Below are 6,699 nucleotides of genomic sequence, written 5' to 3' on the forward strand. Positions count from 1 at the left end.
GCAATGTACCGACTACAGAAAACACACTTGAACCTATTGAGTCCTCTTCACGGTGACTGTGTACTCAAACCAGTGCGATTCGAAGCCTGAAATTGAGTTTATTTTTATGAATTTTCTCCTAACAGCTCACACTAAAGGTGTAATGAATTTGCGCTCACACTATTTTGACGTTTCTGACACTGCTTGCTCAGAGGCGAGGTCAATACTGTTTGCATGCTGGCGCCAGCTCTTTACTTTCCAGGGGTTTAATTTGTGTGTAAATTGTACCTTACTCACAGACTCTCCACCTTCTTCTCCCTGAGGAAAAGGCTTGTTGCAGACGATATTGTCTCCCGGCTTGTGGCTGGTTGACACGAGGCACTATTGAATGTAATTTTAAAAACTAATTCAGAGCCCAGCACAGCAGAGCGTGTTAACAGAACTGACTAATATGCCCACAGGGAAGCTTCATACTCTGGCAAAGTCTTCACCTGCAGTGGCCTCACGTATAGAGATATCTGTGCTACCTGTTTCGATGTGTGCTGCACCATCTTGTTTGTATAAAGAATACAATGCAGTGGTGGAAGTACATTTACTAAATTTAATGTACTTGTACTTGAGTATTTCCATGTTATGCAGTTTATTTTCATACCCTTCTTTCCTAGTGAAAACAACGTATCTCCAATCCAATCTGTTGATTTTGAATTGGCTTTTCTGATCAAGGATTACGTGTTCCTTTTTGGGTTGGGAAATACACTATTTAAAAACATTCTTGGATTAGCTGGAAAATCTTTTTGGCTCGAAGCTGAAAACATGAAAAGTAAAAAAAATTTTTAAAGATGCATCGTTGTCACATGATGCCACAAACATGATGATCTAATAGAATATGATGCAACGCTCTAGATTAAACTACCAACAGTACATAAACTGGTTAAAATGAGCTCAATCTGAAACATCTACAGCTGTAAAATGCTAAATACACATTAATGCAGCAGCAATATTAACCCCAAAACATCACAGTTAAACACTGACAGCAACCTTTGCTGATGAACTCAAGTTTTAAATGCAGAACTTTAATTGTAGTGGAGTATTTTCAGTGTGGTGTTAGTTCTGCTGAAGTTTTAAATCAGGAAAGATTGGAAGCACATTATTGTCTAAAAAATTGTATGCAAGCGGCAGCAATAATCCCTTGACCTCATCACCTCAAGATATCTGAATGAAAATGGCTTCTATGAGTCTCCTCTTTGCAGACACGTCTTTGTATAATTTGGCAGCTTTGGGCAAAAATCATGCATACATTTTTGCATGCAGTATAAATGTGTTATTTCCGGCTGGCGTATTTGAATATTTCTGCATACTGGGGTCCCTAAACAGTTTCGGAATTGCATAAATCTGGTTATGACTGAAAAGCTGAGACTCATGTGGATTCAGTGAGTCCAAATGTATTCATCGGTGATGATGCTGGTCCTCATAGTAACCATTTCCATTCTTAGAAACTTGACCACACTGTATAAAATGACCTCTTGTTCCCTCTCGGACGATCACAGCCTCATGAAACTGGACAACCACAAACTAGAGACGGAGGGTGTTCAGAGGATCTATGGCTTTGCTCTGTAGACTGACAATAAGGTGGTTTCTGAGCAATTTTCAGAAGAGATGTGCTCACCATCCAATCACCAAAAAGCTCCAGATGAAGTTTTTGATAACAAATGACAGCATGAATTTTTCTGTGGTGCTCCTCAAGGTCTTGGTGTCTTAATGTGGTATACCGGAAGGATTTCTTTGGTGGTCAGTGGTCCGACATAGTTACGGCTGGGGGCTGTGTTTAGCTCAGTTGGTAGAGCAGCTGCCCCAGGAAGCCCAGGGTTCGAATCCGACCTGCGGCATGTCATTCCCCATCTGTCTCCCCACATTCCTGTCACTCTTCAGCTGTCTCTTTCGAAAATAAAGCTTGAAAAGGCCAAAAAAAAAAAGAAATAGTTACAACTGTTTGATTTTTTTGTACCAGGCTGTAAACATGTTTATTTCTGCTGTGAAGTTGGACATTTTAACATGGGAGCTTATGGAGACTGACTCTTTCTGTAGCCAGCCTCAAGTGGACGTTTGAAGAACTGCAGTTTCTTCCTGCGTTGGCTTCATTTCACAGCCACGGAGGTTGCCGCTTGTTTCTGATGCAGCAAACATCACATGACTGATCATCCTTTGTGTTTCCTCTCACCTTTCTCACATTAGTACGTAAAATCTCATATTTTTAAACTGGCGCTCTTTTAATTACACAATCTTGTTGCACCCTTTTCTTTTGGTTTTCCAGCAGGAGATTTGGCGCCTAACCAAACTCAAACCAGCTCCTAATGTTCTCACAGCAGCAGTGGAATGAAACAAGCATTCATTCACAAATTTCCTTTCAGCAAATTAGTTGAAATTCAGTTAAAATCTTTGCTACATTTGAATGATAACACAGCTACTGACTGGCTGTGAAAATGGCCTGCCCATGTATTTCCTTTGTCACAGCTGGAAACTGACACTGAAAGAATGAATTATAATGCATGATTAAGATATTTTGGCTTTGGTGGGAGATTTTTCAGTAAATTCAGACATGCTGCAATTGCAGGAATATTAAACTTGGAAGAAATGTTGGCTAAATATGCAGTTCTTTTTTCTGAGATGTGTTCTGTGGAGGCAAACTGCAGGGAAGCAGTCGTAAAAAGAAGAGAACTGGACTTGGGATGCTCTTTTCAGCAATAGAAGAAACACAAAAGAAAGCCAAGCTAAGACGAAGTAAAAAATAAATCTACTTGTGGGATACATGGTGGTGTTACACTCCTTATTAATACAATGTGGAATTAAGTTAAAGACAAATTATGTGTATGTGGTAGCAACATGCAGCACTGTAAAGCCCCACAGAGCTTTTCTTTGTGGTGACAAACCGATCTCATTAGCATTCAGTTGATTGTGAACCGAGCTTTGCCTCGCTGGTCGATGAGCTACCTTAATCCCTCTGTGGAGAGTGCAGGTTATTAAGGATAGGACACTTTGCACCAAACCAAAAACACAGCTTCAGCTTTGATTACGAAGACGGATCCTGCGAATATTTAACTACATTCAATCAATAGCCTCAGTCCTCTTTGCACTGCCTCTACACATCACCTGTGGCGTGTGCATGACGGAGGATTTCCGGGATTTCCCGTACAGCTTTTGTGATGTTTCCATCTGGGCGAGCTCAGAGGTCATTGAAGGCACTTGACTGTTTTTGGTGTTTATCAAGACACTTTTAAAAAGATTATTTGGTCTCTGGAAGACTGTTGACTGTGAGAGCTGCTTCAAACCTGGAGTAATGCTACCTGGCATTCAGCCTAATATTTTTAAATTAGTTACTTCAGAGTAAAAGCTTTTTTTCATGTGATGTTTCCATCAGTTCAGTCCTTCTCCTATAGAGGTGATGTATATATAAGAAAGAGTTTACAGAGAAATAAATCTGTTTGTGTTTTTACTGGTATAACAAGATTTACTGTGGCTTTATTCTCCTTGTTTCCGTACTTCACCGGGTTGCAGCAGACAATTTTTGCCTGTCACTGCCAATAAAAGATTTCATAATTCATCTTGAGCTTATGGTGAGACAATTTGACCACCTTCTCTTCTCTTCTCTTCTTCTGCTCCACTGTCACCTTTTTAGTGAAGAGGTTTTCTTTAGAAAACCGTAATTTGTTACTTGCAGATGAGATTTTATTTTCTTCCTAAAAACATCGGCATCATAGCTGCACCCACCTGTCAATCAAAGTGTCCTCACTTTAAACCTTAATATAATGTGAACAGGTGAGTTGTATATAAATTCACCCTCAGTACAGTTGTCATGAACGTGGAAATTAGCCAAAACTGACCAAAACAGTTTTTTGTACCAGGCTGTAAACATGTTTATTTCTGCTGTGAAGTTGGACATTTGAACATGGGGACTTATGGAGACTGACTCACTTCTGTAGCCAGCCTCAAGTGGACGTTTCATCAGCTGATTCATGATTCAAGAGTGTTTTATAAATAATCCAAAAAACTAGTACAGTTGGTAGTAGAGGCAGCTAATCAATACATCTTCTGCTGTTACATGTGCTGTTGAGGAAAATGAATTATTTTCCCCCTGTTGTCTGCCTGTGCAACAGAGAAAAACAGCGTCTCACCACCTCCCTGGATCAGAAAGTCATAATTCAGCCTTTGGGATATGTAACTGTGTCACAAGAAATATTGCCAGTAAATGAACTCAGGCTGTGCTGTCAACACTAACTGGTGGTCCTGCTAAGAAAGGCTTTGTGACTTTGTCCCAGAGAGTTGGGCTCATGCTGTGTTGTACTGTCAGAAGCCATTCTTTCTCTGTCTCCATCTCTTACGCTGAGTACATACGCAAAGAGAGAGTGTATCACAAATGCATGCAGACAAGCTTGCCCATGAATCAGAGAAGATTAGATTTGTTCAGCGCACACACGCACACACACACTCGACTTCACCCTGTGTAAACTTTCCACTGCTACGCTCTGTGTCATTCCTGTTGTCATTCTAATTTCATCTGAGGAACCCTGCCAAGGCAATAATGAACTCAAGTCATGAGGCAGGGGCCATGCTGAGTGGTTGTGAGTCGTTTTGTGTGTGTGCGTCCATGTGCATGTGTTTGTGTGCAGCAGGGTAAATGAGAGGGAAGGTAAATGGAGGAAGAGATGGTGTTAAAGAGAGGGGCTGTCCAGGTTTACACATGTTGTCGTTGTGTGTGTGTGTATGTGTGTGTGTGTGTGTGTGGCGTGTAACGTTGTGCTGGTTTTAAATGAACCAGTGCAGTGGGGTGTATCATATAAGCCTCTGTAATGTGTCGACTCCTTTATTCAATTTGAGCCGTAATCTTAGAGCTCCCCACTGGCCTGCCTTCATCAGCCCCCTGCTACAAAGCTAGCTTTACTTTACACAGAGGCAGAGAAATGCTAAAGAGATGAGCCACTTTTCTGGATGAAGATTATACTTAAACAAATGTAGCCAGGCTAAATCTCCTCATTATGCGGATATTATGGTCAAGATGGATCTCGTTTGCCCGGAGTGGTTTGAGATGGTTGGCTCCAGTTGCTTTAGGGAATTAGAAAGATAAAGATGTTGTAACAAAGACTTATGAAATAATCCTTAAGCTACATCTGAGCTTAAGAGACGATCGCCCTGGCCCTTCCCTCATGGTGAACTAAGACCATTCTCAAACTATGGCAGTGGCACACAACGTACCCCAAGTGGTACAAGAGAAATCTCTGATTTTAAATCTATACTATCAAAATACTGCAAACTTTTAAATGAAACTAAACAAGAGATTGCACACCACCATGATTAATGAGAGGTAAAATACTGCACATGTGCCGCTGAATGGGATGTATGAGGAAGAGAAGTGTGGATCAGGAGTACAACTTTTCCACCAAACTGGCTCTGGCTCTTGAACTGGGAGAGTCAATAATAATAAAACTACTACTAATAAACTACCGCTACTATATTTTAATGTCTGTCATAGTGGTGGTACTTGGAGAGCCTCAGAGGTGGTACGTGGTGTAAAAAGTTTGCCTGTGAAATGGTATTCGAGTAAGTGGGTGCAGAGCTGAAGCATTAGGGATTTGAATTTAATGCGGGCTGCTACAGGTGGCCAGTTGATGAGCAGCGGGGTAACACGTGACCTTTTGGGTTGATTGGAAAACTGGCGTGCCGCCGTGTTCTGGATCATCTGAAAGGGTTTCACTCCGCAGGCCGGTGAGGCCCGTCACAGTAATCGAGTAGTGAGATGACCACAGCCATGTTGAGTGTCCGTCAGCAATCAAAAAACTTCTTTAAAAAAAAAAACAGATCACCAGCTTCTTTAGAACCATTAATAAAGATATTACTTACAGCTAATGGGGCTTGACAGTTGATGTCATTTTTTTCACTGGTGCTAAACAAAGCGAGCAGAAGATACAATGCCAGAAGTCGGTGAAGTTCTGTTTAAACAAGGTCGACTTTCCATGGAAGATCTCCCAGCCGTGATTCTGTGTAAGCCAAAGCTGCTCCCACTCAAACCAGCCACCCTGAAGAAACTGGAGAAGATGTAGATGGAGGCTTGCTTGCCAGTTTTTCCAGTGTAGTCGGCTGCTAAGAACCTACAAAGACTTCAGACTTTCTATTTGTCTTATTGTATTTTTAATTCAGCATCGATTCATACAACAACAACAAAAAGGCAGTTAATGGCTTCCATGTGGAGTAAATGTAGGGCAGAGCAATTAATGTGTCAGATCATAGAGTTTAATAGCATGTGGTAAGAAGATGTAGTTGGTACTGTGTATTAATATTAGGACATTCACAAAAACAGCCTCGGATTATTTAATAGTGGTTTAATGAATAAAGCAGCACATGGTTCATTTAACACACCAGTGTTCCCCTGAGCAGACACCCCAAAACAGCAACTTATAAAGCCTTGGTTAAGAGTATTATTGAGTGCTTCTACTTATGTACACGAGAGTGGAAGTATCTAAGGGCATCTTGTTACAGCAGAGCAGCCCTGCCTCATTATCACCACTGAGGTGCCCTTGAGCAAACACCTTTAACCCCCAACTGCTCCAGTGAAGCTGCCCAGTGACCTGCACATCAGTGGATAGTTGTACTGGGCAGCTTCAGATGGGAAAGTGTGAGTATATCACTGTGGTAAATATGGACAGCTATACTCACTTACTCATTTACTCC

This window comes from Larimichthys crocea, chromosome XXIV (assembly GCF_000972845.2).
Source record: "Larimichthys crocea isolate SSNF chromosome XXIV, L_crocea_2.0, whole genome shotgun sequence".
NCBI lineage: Eukaryota > Metazoa > Chordata > Actinopteri > Sciaenidae > Larimichthys > Larimichthys crocea.